Here is a 19,207-nt window from a genome sequence, read left to right on the forward strand (position 1 = left end):
GAGATGGTACATAGATGATACATAAATAGATGTATAGATAGATACATAGATAGATGGTAAACAGAAAGATAGATAACTGTAGGAATGTTCATGTGTATACATGTGTGTGAGTACGTGTGTAGAGAGCAGAGATTATCAAAGGGTGTTGTGCCGATTCATAGACCCTCATTTGTATGACATAAGGTCTCTTATTGACATAACCTGGTGAAGCAGAAGAGTTTAACTGCCCACTGAGCCCAATGATCAGCCTGTCTTAGCCTTCCTGGTACTGGGATTATATACATACATCTTTATACCAGTCTATTTTTTCCTTGCTTCTAGAGGTTAAACTACCATCTTAATGTTTGCATGGCAATCATTCTCCTGACTGAGTTTTCTCACCATCCCTCATGTTAATACTGTCAACATCCCATGGAACACTATTTATGAAATGATGATTTAGACAAACAGGATATTGATATGAATTTTCTTATATTTAATCCCATATTTTTTATCAATAAATAAAACTATATTTATAAAAACAAATTATTTAAAGTTCTATACAGTCAATGTTTTAAATATGACGTCGTGTTTTCATATTTGGAATTGATATAGGCATTCTCCACATTTTAGTCTCTAAAAAATATTTTGCTCTATGGGGATTTATAGGGAGACCTACATAATAGTCCATGGGCAACCTTTCCTTTGTTCAAATACTACAGGGATATATGTAACAATACAGTAAAAAAGAGATTTTAGATTGACAGTTTATTCAAAGTGGTCACAGGTGATTACCTTACAATTTCAAGGAACCAATTAGATAAAGCCTATGCCACCATGGAAGAATGTGTAGCAGAAATGAGGGATAGAGAAGGAAAGAAGCTGAGGTTAATAAATGAAGTGCTTTACATGCAAATCCAAAGCCTTGACCCTGTAATTTAAATATCTTCTTCATCTTTATAGATGATGGTTTTATAAAGCAGGAATAACTGAAGAAAAAATGTTTATAGCCTATAGTTTCCTCCTGTAAATTAAAGGGCTTTGTGAATTCCATAAATAATATATACTCTTATAACTTGGAAGATCTCGTTTATTGAATACAAGAATGTAACTCAGAAATTGGCACTGCTCTTTAATAATGAAAATATTAATATCTAGAAATATTCTAGCATGAATAACGTAGAGGTAAGCCTTATCTTTCATCATTTTTTGTGATTTGCCTCAAAATTACAGAGGCAGGCTCATATGAATAACACATTGCATGCTCGCTTTACTGAAGGAAGATTTGAAGTTCAGGGCCAGTAAGATATTTTCTCCATCTCACAGTATAAAAGGAATGAGTATTCAGCTTGTTTCCAATGCAGAATTGGCTAGGATCCTCACTTATCAGATTCTGTGCTATGTTGTTCATTCTATAAATATACACATAAACAAACTATTTAAGAGAAAATAAACCATTTCGATTTTCTAGTACTTTCCATATTTAAGTGAATGTTTAAAACACTGCTCTTTCTACCCTTCTTAAGCATGATTCCTTGATTTTTGTAGACATGAATTCTCATTTAACTTGTGCTGTCTTAGTTAAAGTACTATTACCAATATTGAGCTTTTGGTGCAGTCAGATGATCAAATATCTTCACTATCAGCAGATTTCTCTTAATACCAAAGTTCCAGCAGAAGCACAAACATTTTTTGCAGGCTGAAAACTTCTACAAGTTCTTTTTTTTTTTTTTTTTTTTGTTCTTCCCTGGAGCTTCTTTTTTCTTTTCCATAATTTTATTTTTCTCATTAGTTACATTTTGTTAATTCTGTATCCCAGTTGTATCCCTCATTCCCTCCCCAGTCCCACCCTCCCTCCCTCATCTCCTCCCTGCCCCTTTCCAAGTCCACTAATAGGGGAGGACCTCCTCCCCTTTCATATGACTCCCTTTTGTCAGGTATTTTCAGGACTGGCTGCAAAGTCCTCCACTGTGGCCTAACAGTACTGCTCCTCCCTTGGGAGGTGGGGAGGTCAAAGAGCCAGTCATTGAGTTCCTGTTAGAAATAGTCCTTGTTCCCCTTACTATGGGAAACCAATTGATTACTGAGCTATCACGGGTCACATCTGAGCAGAGGTTCTAGGTTTTATCCTCTCATGGTCTTTGGTTGAGTGTCCATCTCAGAAAAGACCCTGTGCCCAGATACGTTTGGTCCTTGTGGAGCTCCTATCCTTTCCACATCAAACTCCCCTTCTTTCATATGATTCCCTGCACTCTGCCAAAGGTTTGGTTGTGAGTCTTAGTATCTATTTTGGAGCACTGCTAGGTAGAGTCTTTCAGATGCTTTCTGTGGTAGACTCCTGTCATACGTTCAATGCATAGCCCATTTGTCTTTCTAAATGAGGATAGATCATCATACCCCGTGTCCACTTTCTTGATTATCTTCTTCAGTGCCTGCAAAGCACCCTTCTACAAGTTCTTAATGGTCTTTATGCTGGTGAGTCAATGCTTTTCCAACCCCCATTGCCTGTTTTTACACAAATTAAAATCTTGCTTCTGGAATGAGATGGTTTTGTGACTCGGGTTATAATGTGCACATATAAAGCTTGTATAACCGAGTATTTGAGCTAAAGTGAATGGAGAAAACCTAAAAATAAAGAAGGTGCTTGAAATATGTTCTTACCTTCTCCATCTTTACTCTCATAAAATCCCAGTGTAACAGTTTCCTTCTTCTCTGTACTCTGCAGATGTAAAGAAAATGGATTGGGAGATCTTAACAGGGATTTGAAAATTCCTTCTAGTTTACTGAGATTATATTATATTAATCTTGAACTGAACTAGTAGCTTCCTCTCTGTTGATCAAATTTCATACTGCCAGACTATTATTCAGCTCTGACTTCTGTAAACTAAATGTGTGTAAGGGAAGGTAAACAATATTGTTTATGTTTTGGTCCTTACGCAATGGGTTTATTTGCAGTTTTTTTTAATATATTAATTAATTACATCCCAGTAGAAAGTTTGCTTCTCTCCTCTCCTCGAAGTTCCTCTCGTTCAGCTCTCTATCCCTTGCCTATATGGCTTCCCGTTTTTCTCTGAGTAGGAGAGATCTCCCATATATATGACTCCTCTTTGGCATATCAAGAAGGACTGAGCACATCTTCTGTTGAAGTTAGACAAGGGCTTCCAGTCAGGGGAAAGGGATCAAAAGCAGCCATCAGAATCATAGGCAGTCCCTGCTCCTATAGTTAAAGGTCACATATGAGGCTCAAGCTGTACATCTGCTACATATGTGTGTGAGTGGGTACCTAGAAGGGTCCTATGGGTGCTCTCCCGTTGGTGGTTCAGTCTGTGTGAGAACATATGGGCCCAAGTAAGTTGATTTTGTAGGTTTCTTGTGGTGTCCCTTGACTTTTATGGTTCTTTGAATTCTTCCTCTCTCTCATCTGTAAGATCCCCTCTGCCTCTTCCGTATGATTTTTGAGCACTGCCTAATGTTCGCTGTGAGTCTCTCCATCTGTTTTCATCAACTGCTGTGTAAAGCAACTCAGATGACTGTTACGCTAGCCTTCTGTCTGCAAGAATAGCAGAATGTTATTATTAGTGTCAGTGAATGAGACTCAAATTGAGCCAGTCACCAATTGGCTGTGTCAAAGGTTTTTCTGTGAGCCCAGGTATTTCTGTTGTTCTTCTTGTAGAGTCACTGTCCCTCCAGGTCTTTATATCTCCCTCTTCTTCCATAAGGATTCTAGCACTCTGCCCAAAGTTTGGCTATGAGTCTCAGTGTCTGGCTGCTCAGTTTCCAAGTGGGATACCCTAGTAAGGGGTACAGGGGCTGTCTCTTGTATGAACTCAGTGGCCTGCTCTTTGATTACCTCCTTAGAGATAGGGGGTGTAGCCTTGACAGACCACAGAGGAAGATGATGCAGCCAGCCTTGATGAGACCTGATAAGCTAGGGTCAGATAGAAGGGGAGAAAGACCTCCACTATCAGGGAACTAGAGGAAGAGTTCAGGGGGAGAAAAAGGAGGGTGGGTGGGACTGTGTGTGAGGAGATGAGGGAGGAGGCTGCAGAGAGGAAACAAAGTGACTAAATTGTAATTAATTAATTAATTTAATTAAAATTAAAAAAAAAAAAAAAGAAATGCTCAGCTTCCTTAGTCATCAGGGAAGTACAAATAAAAAGGACTCTGAGATTCCATTTCACACCTGTCAGAATGGCTAAGATCAAAAATGGCAAGTGACATGCTGGCAAGGGTGTAGAGAAAGAGGAACCCTCCTCCACTGATGGTGGGAATATAAACTTGTACAGTCACTTTGGAAATCAATCTGGTGCTTTCTCAGAAAACTGGGAATAGCTTTACCTCAAGAACCAGCTATACCATTCCTGGGTATATTACCAAAAGACACTCCACCATACAACAAGGACACTTGCTCAGCTGTGTTCATAGCAGCCTAATTTATTAATAACCAGAATCTAGAAACAACCTAGATGTCCCTCAACTGAGGAGTGGATAAAGAAACTGTAGAACATTTATTCAATAGAGTACTAATCAGCTATTAAAAAACAAGGAAATCACGAAATGTTCAGGCAAATGGACGGAACTAGAAAAGATGTTCGTCAGTGAGGGAACCCATACTCAGAAAGACACCCATGATATGTAGCTGAGTCTTAAAGCAGATGGTGAGACTCATAGCCGAACATTGGAAAATGAGGAGGGAGTCTTGTTGAAAAGTGGGAGGAAAGATAAAATAACCTGGAATGACAGAAGCTCTACAAGAAGACCAACAGAGTCAAGTAACCGGGACCTAGGGACATTGCTGAGACTGAAGCTGAACAACTCCCTATTCAATGAGCACTGAGTCAGAATAGAAATAAAGAAATCAAATAATTTCTAGAATTAAATGAAAATGAAGGCACAATGTACCCAAAATTATGGGACACACTTAAATCACTGCTAAGAGGAAAGTTCTTAGCACTAAGTGCCTCCATAAATTAATTGGAGAAATCCCACATTAGTAACTTAGTAGTATACCTGAAAGCTCTAGAACAGAAGAAAGCAAACACACCAAAGAGGAGTAGATGACTCAAAGGAAAGAATCAAACTCAGGGCCGAAATCAATAAATTGAAAAGAAAGATAATGATACAGAGAATCAATGAAACCAAGACCTGATTCTTGATTATTTAATAATTTATCTCCCACACTCCCTCCCTCTTCTCCTCCCATGCTCCTCCCCCATTCTACTGATAGGGGAGGTCCTCCTCCCTTTCCATCTGACCATAGTCTATCAGGTCTCATCAGGGCTGCCTTCATTGTCTTCTTCTTTGGCCTGCTAAGGCTTCTGCCCCGTCAGGGGTTGGTGATGAGACCTGATTCTTTGAGAAAATCCACAATATAAACAAGCCCCTAGCCAAACTAATTAAAACACTGAGGGAAAGTTCAAAATTAACAAAATCATAAAGGAAAAGGGGGACATAACAACAGACACTGACAAAATCCAAAGAATCACTACGTCTTACTTTGGAAGTATGTATTCCAAAAAATTGAAAGCTCTGAAGAAAATAAATACTTTGCTTGGTAGATTTCACACACTAATGCTAAATCAAGTTCAGTAAAACAGTTTAAACAGTCCTATCACCCCTAAGGAAAAATAAAGTTCCCCCCTGAAAAAAAAAAAAAAAAAAAAAAAACAAGGTCAAGATGTTTTTAACATAGACTTTACCAAACATTCAGAGAATGAATACAATACTCCTCAAACTATTCCACAAAATAGAAACTAAAGGAATAATGAACACTGCCAACCTCATTCTATGAAGCCACGGTCATTTGAATACATCAAAAATAATAAAAAATATCATCCATCATTATCAAGTAGGCTTCATCCCCAGGATGCACAGATATTTCAACATATGAAAAACCATCAACACAATCCACCATAAAATCAAACTAAAAGAAAAAAATGATATGATCATCTATTTCGATGCATATGTCCTTGTTTTTAATAACTGTGTGGTATTTTACTGCGTGAATGTGCTACATTTTCTTTATCTATTCATCCATTTTGGGACTCAACCATAAACTATATCCTAGATAGTTTAACTTTTTTATTTTTATACACTATTTATGTTTTCTTTCTCCTTGAGATTATAATTAATTATAATATTTCCTCTTACCTTTTTTTTTCTCCATAACCTCCTATAAACTTCTCCATGCCCCATGGCCTCCAGTTTTGTTCACTAATTGTAATTGTATCACTCATGCATATGTATACAGACACACACACACACACATATATATATACACACATATATGTGTGTGTATGTGTGTACCCGTGTGTTTTTCTAATACATATGCATACCTATTCTTATATGCACATTTACATATTGTTAAATATGTCCTGTTCAGTTTAACTCATGGTATTTGTTTTGAGAGCTGTCAATTTGACACTTCCCTGGAGATCTCCTCTCATACTCACAGGTCTTCTCAATTGCCTACAGTTCTTTCTGTGCAGTTGAGAGTATTTCCTACCTCTTTTGACATGCCTCATTTCATATTTTTCCTTGTAAGTGGTTTTGCATTGTCCTATCTTGTCAAGAAGAAAAAATTCTCAAGTACTTTGAATGTCCTAGCAATTTTATAGAAACAATTGTTTTTAGTTAAAATGTAATGCATTTTCAAAATATGCAGCAATAATGTTCTTTGCCATGTATGTGATTGATATGGTTACTCAGTTCATATATTTCCTTGTAAGAGAGTTTGCGTTGTCCTATCTTGTCAATGAGAAAAAAAAATGTCCAAAGGCTCGTATTATCACCTCTGTAGGGTATGAAATGAAGGTGCTGTGTAGAACGGAGAAAGTGGTCAATATCTAATTTTAATACTGATCTAAACCCCTACTTCTACATTATGTTTAAATGTTTGATATCATCATCTTGTATAAGAGAGATAACAAAATTTGTACAAATTTACCATAGAATATGAGAAATAATGAAACCAATCTCAGACATAGAAATATTCCTTCTTAAAAACTGATGCTCTGGTCTGTAGAAAAAGAAAATTACATCAGAATGTTCATTGTTTAACAATAAATATAATTTAATGGAAATATATATGAATAATTTGCTATCAGGAAGAACTTGATTTTCACTAAAAATTAGTGCCACAAAAATAATGAACATTAGATAACTAACTATTAAGCAACTGAGAATTATTTTTGCATGATGGTAATTTGTTAATTTCAATTGGCATTCCCAAGTAATTGAATGTACCAGCAATTTAATAGAAATAATGGTTTTTAATTAAAATGTAACACATTTTGAAATTATGCAACAATAATATGCTTTTGCATGTAAATATCTGATTGATAAGGTTACTCAATTAATATTTTTCCTTGTAAGAGGATTTGCATTGTCCTATCTTGTCAAGGAGAAAAATCTCCAATTGCTAGCATTATCACCTGTGTAGAGTACAAAATGAAGACACTGCGTAGGACAGAGGAAGCGGTCAATATCTCATTAGTCCTGCTAAATAAGATTTATATTGCAACACATTCTTGAGCTGCAGTGTATAAATTATGCAGAACCCTTACCCCCAACGCAGAGGTATATTAGCAAATGCTATTCAAAAGGTGGGCAAGGAAGCCACCACATGTTCTGATTAAAAGTAGAGTGCTGATGGCTAAAATGAGCATTTTAATACAAACATTTCAAAACCAGAGATCATGAATGAACTTTCTTTTAAAGTATATTTTTAATTAAATATTTGATCGTATCCCTTTTTTTCAAATGCACAATAAATATATGGACAGAAAACTGAATAAGATTCTAATTTATTTTCTAAAAAAAAAATATGCCATGTCATTAATATCTTGGACAAGACTACTTGTTGTAGTACTGAGAGCCTGAAACTGGGGCTCATAAGTGTTTTCCAAAACACTAGAAAATATTATGTATTTCTAAGGTTTTGTTTTATACGTTTGATGGAGCAATCTCTCTGTTAAGTTCAACGTTAGCTTAACGTTGTCACATGTTAAAGCTTATAGACTTGCTGTTCAAATAGAATTCCCTCAATAATTATGTTTTAAATATGAAAAATACATTCATATTTTTAAATAAGATTAATTTAAAGATGATGTTATAACATAATTACTACAAATTTACATTGCAGTATAAGTTGTTAGAACACATGGCATATATATGTATATATATATTTATCATGCACACATGTGTGTACCTAAGTGTGTATGCATTGTATATACATATATGTATATACACACGTATGTATTTATCTCAACATACTGAAAAACAAACAATGCCATAAAGAACACTATGAAAACAACAATATTATCTAAGGAAAGACAAGAATTGAACATAGTATATCTCTTTCAAATTAGGATGAATAGAAATTATTTCCCACATATTATTTAAACTATAATGTAAAAGTATCAATTGAACTGGGGTGATTTTCAGCATAGGGGAATATACTCATGCTTCTGAGAAACATTCTGATGTCTGCCGTTTTTCTCTATTAAGTGTGGGGTAGCAATGATTCTAATAACCACGAACCAAAAACTTGCATTATTGATGTGACTGTGTGTCTGTGTGAGTAAATGCTGCACTGTGCCCCTGCCTGTACAGGCAGAGACCAGAAAAGGGTGTCACATGTCCTATCAGCATCTGCCTCTTGAAGGAATTGTAAATTCTCTGTACCTGGTGCTTACGCTTTTTGTTGTTGATTTTTAATTTTTTGATTGGGTTGAAAATTAGTAACTTCTGCTTATGTTTCCTTATTCACCTGTCAAGGCTTGGGGTGACAGACATGCACAGAAAGCCAGGATTGTTATGTGGGTGCAAGGATAAACACCCCAGTATCTATGATTGCATAGCCAGCGCTCTTAACCCTGATCCACCTCTCAGTCCACGCAAAGCTTTGCAACGCCATTCATATAAATTTGCTGGTGTCTCTCAGAGAACATGCAGTTGAAAACCCACAGACCATTACTGCTTTATTTATTTATTTATTTATTTTATGGTAGCATTCTTTTTTTTTTTAATTTTTTTTTATTTTATTTTATTTTTATCAGTTACATTTTATTAACTCTGTATCCCAGCCGTGTCCCGATCCCTCATTCCCTCCCAGTCCCTCCCTCCTTCCCTCCCTCCCTCCCTCATCTCCACCGTGCCCCTTTCCAAGTCCACTGATAGGGGGGACCTCCTCCCCATTCATCTGATCCTGTTTTATCAGGTATCTTCAGGACTGGCTGCAAAGCCCTCCTCTGTGGCCTAACAGGACTGCTCCTCCCTTCGGGGGTGGGGAGACCAAAGAACTTCCCTCAACACACGTATATTCTATTACTCATTTGTAGTGAGAAAATAATTTACTGTTTGGAATCATTTTCTTTTTAATTGCTATTCACATGAATATATCATTTATCAAATGAACTCAGCTACATAATACTTATTTGGGTAATAAATGTAACACTTAAAAATTAAACATATATTGTACCATATAAAAACTATTATGCTACCATGTGTTCTGACAAAGTTAATTAGTAATAATTATGTTGAAAAATCATCTTTAAATTTATCTTCTTATTTTAAAATATAATTGAATTTTGCATTTTACATTTATTGAGGGAATTCCTTGTTTGAACAGCAAATCTATAAGCTTTAACATGTTACAGGTATAAGTTAACCTTGACCTTAACAGAAAGATTGCTTCATCATATGTTTAAAAAAAAAAAAAAAAACAAATAAAAGATTGGTTTTCAGTAAGCCAATGCCACTAAAAGTTTTAAAGACATTTTTTTTTTCAGAATCAATAAACTGTTTAATCTGAAATTTCGGTAAAAATAATAAAAAAGATCATGAAACTATCTTTAGACTGATGTCCTTTTCAAGGAGAACTTGAGAGAGTTATTTTACTCCAGCAGGAAATCATGCCGCTTCCTCTTGGGCCAGCAGCCAGTGGGAGATTACAGTAACCTAATCTTGAAAGAACAAAAGCATGAATGAACATTTTAACTCTTAATTCAAATAGACATAATCACCACCTAATAGGGGTTCCGTTATGAAAATGGATGACATATATCCTTTCCCCGAGCAGCTGCATATTTTATTTTATTTTCTGTTTCACTTCCCATAATTGACATCATAGACAGTACATATTCATTGACAAGAGTGTGATTTCCAAATTCAATTATAAATTATAGAATATTATGCACACTTGATTGATGTAGTTATCAAATTTTATATACATAATTTACATGATGAAAATTTAAAAATCTAGTCTTTAGTAGCTTAAAAAAATGTGATATATGGCATAGTTTTTAGCCATAGCTGTCATATCTGTAAATTAAATTTCAAGTGCTCAGAAAAGTAGTATAGACCACACACACACACACACACACACACAATTTCAGTCTTGTTGGGAGTATATTATTTAACTTGATCCTAGTCAAGAGGCCGAGAAGAGGTAGTAAGTGTAGTATAATAAAAGAAAAAAGAAAGGTGAAACAATGAACTTTAATATAAATGATAGCTTAGATAAAACTGAGTACCATAATAACAACAGTTACAGTTTATATCGTTCTATATTCCATCATGAATAAATATTCTATAATTTTGCTCTAAGTGGCCTAGCTGTCTGTAGTTTGGAGGACAAGCTATCTATTAACATGTTTTGTGGAACTCAACTTTAGGAGAAGTGTTTTAGAAGTAAAAATAAAATCATATTGAATTGTTTGTGTTAAGTGTTAATTATAAAGTAACATGTCTGATGAGATTTTAGAAATATATTTAAAAGACAATTTAGTAAAAGCTGATTAATGAACAAAGCAAAGTATTAATTTTTATGAATAGAAAGAATAAAATAATTTTTGCAAGCACGTGAATAAGGAACAGCTATTAATATGTAAGATGTGAGTGACCTAAACTAAGGTAGAAAACCATCAAACTTAGTCTTGAAAGGTAACTGTCTCTTTTGTTATTTACAGAAAACAAAAATGCACTTAATTATCTTTATTAATTCTTTGATAATTTCATACATTATATTTTGATCATATTAAGCCCTTATTCCTTACCTCCAACTCTTTTAGATACAGCCATATCCTCCATTCTTATTTTCCTCATTTTTGGTTATCATTTAGATAACCTCTGAACTGCAATTTATTCTATCCATATATTACTGGGAGTACGAACATCCACTTGAATGTGACTGACCTAATAAGACCCACACCCTGAGAGAACAGTGACTCTTCCTTCCCTCTAAGAAGACATGAACTGTCTTTAGCTCCTCAGTGAGGGTTGAGGGCCCATGATCACTTTTCCACTCTGTATTTGAAGGATGGCTAGCTTCACCTTGTGTCGGCCTTATACAGGTAAAACAGATCTTATGAGTCTGTGGTTTACAAAGTCCTGTAATATCCATAAGATTCATTCTACTTGGCTCTTCCCTGAACTCCGGCACTAACAGCCTTCTACCTCGTTCCCTTAATATCCCTGAACCTGAGGGCATGATTACATGTTTTATGTGAGTCTGAGTACTCCAGCTTGATTAATAATTATTCCTTGCACTTTCACCAGTTGGGTATTTCTTCTTTGAACACTGTTTACTGCACAAGACATAGTTCTGAGGAGGTCTGAGAGCTGGACTAACCAATGGGTAATAATACAAAATTGATACTGTGGATTCAGCAGAATAGTAGGTTCACCACTGGGACACATGAGTTACCTAACTACAGATTCTTGACAAGTTATGCAGTCCTAGGAATATTTCCTCCCACAGAGAAGGCCTTAAATCCAAAGAGAAAACAGTTGATGACTTCCATAACATTCATGACATTATTTATTGATATGTTTGCTGATTGAGTAACTATTGCAGGACAATGTGTATTAAAGTCTGTCATTTTAAATAATTTAAAAAGTTTTACTTAGACTTCTTTTGATTAGAAGTTCTGGATTTTTTAATTGATTCCCTAGGACATCTTGGATGTATACATTCTTTTTTTTTATTGAAAATATATTTTATATAACATAATCTAATTCCCCCAATTCATTCCAAAATCTTCATTATTTCTCTACCTACCCAAACCTAGATTCTTTCTTTCTTTCTTTCTTTCTTTCACCTACAAAAGGAATCTCTAAATAAAAATGATAAAATAAAATTAGATAAAATAAAAACAAACAAGAATAGAGCAAAACAAAACAAACAACAACAACAAAAAGAACCAAAGAAATCCTCAAGAAACACATATGGACATAGATACATAAACCTTTTCAAACGCAGAAATCTCATGAAAACACAAAAACAGAAAGCAGAATGTACATGCAAATGTCATGAAAGAAAAAAGAAAAGCCCCAACAGTCCCATAAGATAAATAATCTACAGATGTTACTGAGTTTGTTTTGGTTTGGCCACCTACTGCTGACCAAGGAGCTCTAGGTGTGGTTTGTACCCTCAGGGATACTCTGTTGGAGAATACCTACTGCTTCCTTTGTTAACAATCAGCAGTTGGAAATAGCTTTTGGGTTTGATATATGGGCTTATGCCCACTTCCTCTGTCAACACTGGGACTTTATCAGTACTCATCCTGTGCATATGAATTTTTGTGAATGCATATGCATATTGGTAATGAAATGTTTAAAAGATCCTGTGACTGCAGTGCCCTCCATCTTCTCTGGCCCCTGGAATCTTTCCTTCTCTTACTAAGGGTTCCCTCCATACCAAGGGAAGAAACTGATAAACATTATACTTAGATCGTGCGTTCCACATCCTCCGTTTGAATATTGTCTAGTTGTGAGTCTCTGTATTATTTCTCATCTGGATGAGGAAGTTTCTCTGATAATGGCTGGACAAGGCATTGATTTTTGGATATAGCAGAATGTCCTTAGGACTTATTTCCGTGCTATGTTCCTTTGGGAAAATAGTATTTATTCACTTTTTTTTTTGTAGGTCCCTGGCCTGTTTAGTCTCAGGTTCTTAGCCTCCAGGTGAATGTCAGCAATAGCTTATATCTTGTGAAGTGAACCTTAAATCCAATTAGATATTTGTTGATTAGTTCAACAAGTCTTGTGACACTATTGTACTAGCTTGTCTCCAATGCTGTATTTACAAGCACACACTACTTCCATCATGTTCATTTTGTGTGAGTATGAATACTGGGACTCAACTTAGTCCTTCATTCTTACATACAAAACACTTACCAGCTGAGATATTTTGCCTGCACTGTTAATTTTTACTTTAAATGTAAGAAATTCAATCTATTCTATTTAATCCCACTTAAAATTACTTTAACAAATGGTTAATTAAGACAAGCAGATTGTGAAGTCATGATAAGTAGGCAAATTAGATGCTGAAGTTGTATGTTAAAGCCATTGTAATAATAGTTCACAAATAAGATAGCACATATTTCTCTTTGTTAACTACATATGGGAGAATTTGAGGACCAAAATGAGAGAGTATAATGGACCTATATATAGTTATATTAAAATACAAAGAATTGTAAGGATAATAATAGATCTTTCTAAGAAAGTTGGAAAATATGAGAGTAACAGAATGATCTGAAAAAGGATAAATGGAAAAAGACTATCAAAGTTCTAGAAAATAGCAGTAAGAAGGAGAAAATATGGCAAAACAAAGCAGCTGAAGATAGGAAAATCTACCTTTTATAGAAACACTTGTCAGTTGTGTGAAAATTTCATCTCAAAGCTGAACGTGTTTTTGTTTTTTAACTCAAAAGTTAAACAACACTGAGATCTAACAACAACAACAAAAAGCTGATGGTGAATACTTGGTGTTGTCAAAGTGTAATGTCTTACCTTGTTTATCTAAGTCATCAAAGGAATCAAGATTCCCTGACTTTCATGGGTTTCCAGATAAACCCAGGGATTCTTAAAATAGCCTTTTTTATTCTTGATTTTTGAACCCAGATTTAGATCTTCCGACTTGGGACACGTACTGGTTTCAGAATGCTCATTTATTGGTTATATACTCTGTGGAAATATGAATAGGCCTGGTCAACAACTTATTCTTCTAGTAAATTGTATGAATAAGACAAAGCTAGGCTTAAGGTTGGCTGGTATGTTTTGTTCTATGCTATAAGACATTGACCAAAACCAAACTGGAAGGAAAGATTCTATGAAATCTTACAGATTAGAATCCATTATCAGCAGAAGCCAGGGAAGAAATCTAATGGATTTGGAGGCTGTCTTAGAGTTTTATTGCTGTGAGGAGACATCATGACCATAGCAACTCTTCTAATGAAAAACATTTAATTGGAGCTGGCTTATATTTCCAGAGGCTTAGTCCATTCTCATCTTGGCAGGAATCATGGTGGTATGCACGGTGCAGAATGAGACTACGAGCCAAAATGGACATAGCTTGAACATGTAAGACCTCAAGGCCTGGCCTCACAGTGACACGCTTCCTTCAGCAAGGCAGCATCTATCGGACAAGGCCAGACATCCTAATAGTGCAACTCCCTATGAGCCAAGCATTCTGGCACATGAGACTGTGGTGGCTATTTGTATCCAAACCATTATACAGGCCAAAAACAAAAAGAAAGAAAATAAAGTGGAACACTATTTCTTAGCTTGATCCCCCACTCCTTGTTTACTCAGATACCTACCTGTCTCATATTCTTTAGTCAAACCTATCAGGGATAACACTTCCTAAAAAGACTCCCCAACATCAATTAGCAATGAATAAAATTATCCTTAGACATGGCCACAAGGCAATCACATGGAGGAAATTGCTCACTTGTGGTTCCATCTACCCAGATGTTTCAAGTTGAAAAACAAGACAAGCCTGATCACAGTTTTTTCAGCTCTTAGTTTCAATTACTAATATGATACATAGGAATGAAACAGTTACAAGCCCCCTTAGGGTATACAATTCTCAGGAAAGCATGTGTTAGATTTCTTTGCATCCATATTTCTATTTTAAGAATGGATTGTCTTCTCCTTAATTCTTTGATACAATTAACATAAATTCCAAAAACTCCATTATGCTTTTAGTGGGTACTTAAACTAATATTACGTCTGAGTAATCTTAATAATATAAAAATGTTATTGGAGGACTGATTTTCAGAAAAGATTATGAGCATAATACAGTCAAACAATGACATAAAAGAAACTAAGATATTCTTAATCATGATCTAGTTTGTTTTAATCAGTCATATACAACTAGAATAAATACATCGTGTAACAAAATTATATTGAGACATCTAACCCATAGTTTTCTCTAAATACAAACAAAGATTGATGAGCATAGCCCTCCACAGAAGTTAATTTTACAGCTTTGGAGCAAAATGTTCTGCTTATTACTAATTATGTCATCCAAACTTGTGGATAATAGTAAGTATGTAGTATAGAAATGAGAGAGACTAACTGAAACATCTATTCAAAAAAAGTGAGTGATTTTAAATGTTAGTGTTTGCTTTAACAATGTGGTAATACTAACTGCAAGAATAGTCAAAACAAAATATATAACTTGATGTGAATAAATAATTAGTATGAACCCACAGTGACAAAATGAGATAAACTTAGATATATAATAATATACCTGTGACTCACTTGAAAAATTTTGTGGCATACTTTAATAGAAATTTTAATTCTTAATTTTCCACACATGCCAAATTATTTAAATAAACCAAAATACAACATCACCATTTGTTGTCTTTTTGCTCAAGCAAGAACTTCAAGTACTATATTGAAAAGATATGGAGAGAATGATTAGCCTTGCATGGTTGCATACAGGAGATCAAGGAGATAAGGCAGAAAGGAAGAAGTGGAACAATCAGTATTCACAGTTGATATAATAATATACATGAATGACCCAAAAATTCTACCAGAGAACCCCTACAGCTGATGAGCAACTTCAGCAAAGTGGGCAGATGAAAAATTAATTTAAAAAAATATTAGTAGCCCTCCAGTATGCAAAAGAAGAACAGGTTAAGAAAGAAATCAAGGAAACAACACCCTTCACAATAGCCTCAAATTACATTTAGTACCCTCGTGTAATTCTAATAAAGCAAGTGAAAAACTCTTATAAAGTATCTTCAAATTTTCTGATGAAAAAAAAAATTGGAGAAGATATCAAAATGGAAAGATCTGCCAAGATTATGGATCAATAGGATTAACATAGTAAAAATGGTCATCTTCTCAAAAGTAGTCTACAGATTCAGTGCAATTCCCATGAAAATACCAACATTATTCTTTACGGACATTGAAAGAACTCAACTTCATATGGAAAAAAATAGGTATCGGACGGGTCTGATGCTCTTTGGGTGGATGACACCTAAATGAACATTGGTACAAAGTCCCAATTCATTTCTAATATCAGAGATCAGACCTCTACTCTTGCCTGATGCGTCTAAAACAAAAAGGGGGAACTGTAGAGAGCTGCGGAATGCTATGCCTTAAAGATGGAGCTGGTTTCCGCCTTCCACCTTCCCGATGGTGAGTGCTCACTGTCACAAACAACTCCACATTTGGCTAAGGCTGAGGATATGGCTTGCTTCCGTGTATGTGGACCTATCTACATTGCCCACGAGGCACGCTGGGGTTGGCTACCTAGAGGCTATTTAAGCTGTGGGCTGGCTTTCCCCAGGGTCAGAAGATTGTTCAAGGTTCCTGAATAAACTGCATTGAGAAGAACAAAAAAAAAAAAAATCAGAAAGAAGGAGAGGAGGACCTCCCCTATCCGTGGACTTGGGGAGAGGCATGCATGCAGAAAGGGGGGGGGGGGGAGACCGGGAGGGGAGGAGGAAGGGGCTTATGGGGGGATACAAAAGGAATAAAGTGTAATTAATAAAAGTTAAATAAAAAATTTAAAAAAATGAAAAAAAAAACAGCCCTGTAAAATAAAACATCTTCTGGAGGTATCTTCATCCCTGATCTCCAGCTGTACTATAGAACAACAGTAATAAAATCGGCATGATACTGGCATAGAAACAGACTGGTGGATCAATGGAATAAAATAAGATACGCAGAAATAAACCTGCACACCTACAGACATATGATTTTTGACAAAGAAGCCAAAAGCCATACACTGTAAAAAAGATAGCTTCTTCAACAAGAGCTTTTGGTTTTACTGGAGATCTAAATGTAGAAAAATCCAAATATCCAAACTTATCACTCTGCATAAAACTAAAAGTCAAAGTGGATCAAAGACCTCAACCTAAAACCAGACACACGAAATCTGTGTTGAAGAAAAATTGGGTAAGAGCATTGAACTCATTGGCACAGGAGACAACTTCCTGAAAAGACAAGAACACCAACAGCTCTGGCTCTCAGATCAATAAGGAATAAATGGTACCACATGAAACTGAAAAGCTTTTGTAAGGCAGAAAACTCTGTCAACAAAACAGCAACCTATAGACTGGGAAAAGATCTTCACCAATTCTACATCTGAAAGATGACTAATATCCAGGATATATTGAGAGAGCCTGGCTAAATAAGCCTGACAAATCCATGCTAGCTTCAATTTTCTCGCTAGACAGAACAGACCTAAGAATTACAGGAAAATGGATTACTTGACTTGTTGGTGTTTAACTTCTTGAGGTCTTTATATATTCTGGATATAAGCCCTCTCTCAGATATATGGTTGATGAAGATCCTTTCCCAGTCTGTGGCTGTTGTTGTGTTCTGATGACAGTGTCTTTTGCTTTATAGAAGCTTTTCAGTTTCATTAGGTCCCAATTATTGATTGTTGAGCTTAGAGCCTGTCTTGTTGGTGTTCTGTTCAGGAAGTTCTCTCCTGTGCCAATGAGTTTAAGGCTCTTCCCCACTTTTTCTTCAAGCACTTTTAATGTTTCTGGTTTTAGATTGAGGTCCTTGATCCACTTGGACTGTAGTTTAAGTGAGGGATCCAAGAAACAGAAAGACACAGATGGTACATACTCACTTATATATGGATATTAGACATACAATATAGGATAAACTTGGTAAAATATGTACACTTAAAGAAACCAAGCATGAAGGAGTTTCCTGGGTAAAATAAACAATCTTCATTCAGAAAAGCAATCAGGATAGATATTGGAAGAGGGAGAAAATGGGGAATAGGACATGAGCCACCACAGAGAGCCTCTGAATAGACCTAACTTTTAGGGTATCAAAGCAGAGGCTGAGACACATAGCCAAACTTTGGACTGAGTGCAGGGATTAGGAAAGAAAAGAGTGAGGAAAGACCTGGAGAGGACAGGAACTCCACAAAGAGAACAACAGAACCAAAAATTCTGGGCACTGGAGATTTTTCTGAGACTGATACTCCAACCAAGGACCATGCATGGAAATAACCTAGAATCCCTGCTCAGATGTAGCCCATTGCAGCTCAGAATCCAAGTGAGTACACTAGTAAGGGGAACAGAGGCCGTTTCTAACATGAACTCAGTGGCTGGCTCTTTGATCACATCCCCACTCAGGGAAGCAGCCTTAGCAGGACACACAGGAAGGACAATGTGGTCAGTTCTGATTATGCCTGATAGGCTAGGGTCAGATAGAAGGTGAGGAGGACCTCCCCTATCAGTGGACTGGAAGAGGGGCATAGGAGGAGAAGAGGGAGGGAGAGCAGGATTCGGAGGGCAAGAGGGAGGGTGCTATAGCCAGGGTATAAAGTGAATGAATTATAGTAAATAAAAATTAATTAATTGATTAATTAATTAATTAAAAATGAAACGGTTACAGGAAAAAAGAAAACACAGAAAAAGGGCAACCAATAAGAAACAGCATGGACATCTGACCTAGGGAAGCACATAAGTCCTCACCAGAGTCATGTAGCATACATGTGTGCCAACAGATCACAATCAAGGTTATGTAGCACCCTAGGAATTCCCCTTTCTGGCTTTTTAAATTTTTTTCCAGAATATATTTTTTTCATTTTTTATTTTTCTATGTGTATCAATTTATTCACTTTGTATCCCAGCTATAGCCCCCTCCCTTGTCCCCTACCAATCCCACTCTCCCTCCCTCCACTCCTCCCATTCCCCTTCCTCAATCCACTGATAGGGGCATCAGGGAAATGCAAATCAAAACGACCCTGAGATTTCACCTTACACCTATCAGAATGGCTAAGATCAAAAGCTCGAATGACAACACATGCAGGATAGGATGTGGAGAAAGGGGAACCCACCCTAGGCTTATATCCAAAATATACTCAAGTACACAACAAGGACATTTGCTCAACCCTTTGTGGCTTTAAAAGTGGCTTTTAACTCCAGTCAAGGCCTACACCATGTCTTAAAGGTGGTGGTCA

General features: G+C 36.0%; 1 long non-coding RNA gene across 2 annotated transcripts in view; it reads right to left on the reverse strand.

Annotated features, from left to right (window-relative positions):
• Positions 1 to 19,207, reverse strand: part of LOC132656649 (uncharacterized) — a 104,713-nt gene that overhangs the window by 53,172 nt on the left and 32,334 nt on the right. For both annotated transcript variants that reach the window (XR_009594369.1, XR_009594368.1), the window contains exon 2: positions 2,641 to 2,698. This is a non-coding gene — a long non-coding RNA (uncharacterized LOC132656649). The remainder of the gene's footprint in view (positions 1 to 2,640; positions 2,699 to 19,207) is intronic.

The sequence above is a fragment of the Meriones unguiculatus genome, chromosome 9 (assembly GCF_030254825.1).
Source record: "Meriones unguiculatus strain TT.TT164.6M chromosome 9, Bangor_MerUng_6.1, whole genome shotgun sequence".
Taxonomy (NCBI): domain Eukaryota; kingdom Metazoa; phylum Chordata; class Mammalia; order Rodentia; family Muridae; genus Meriones; species Meriones unguiculatus.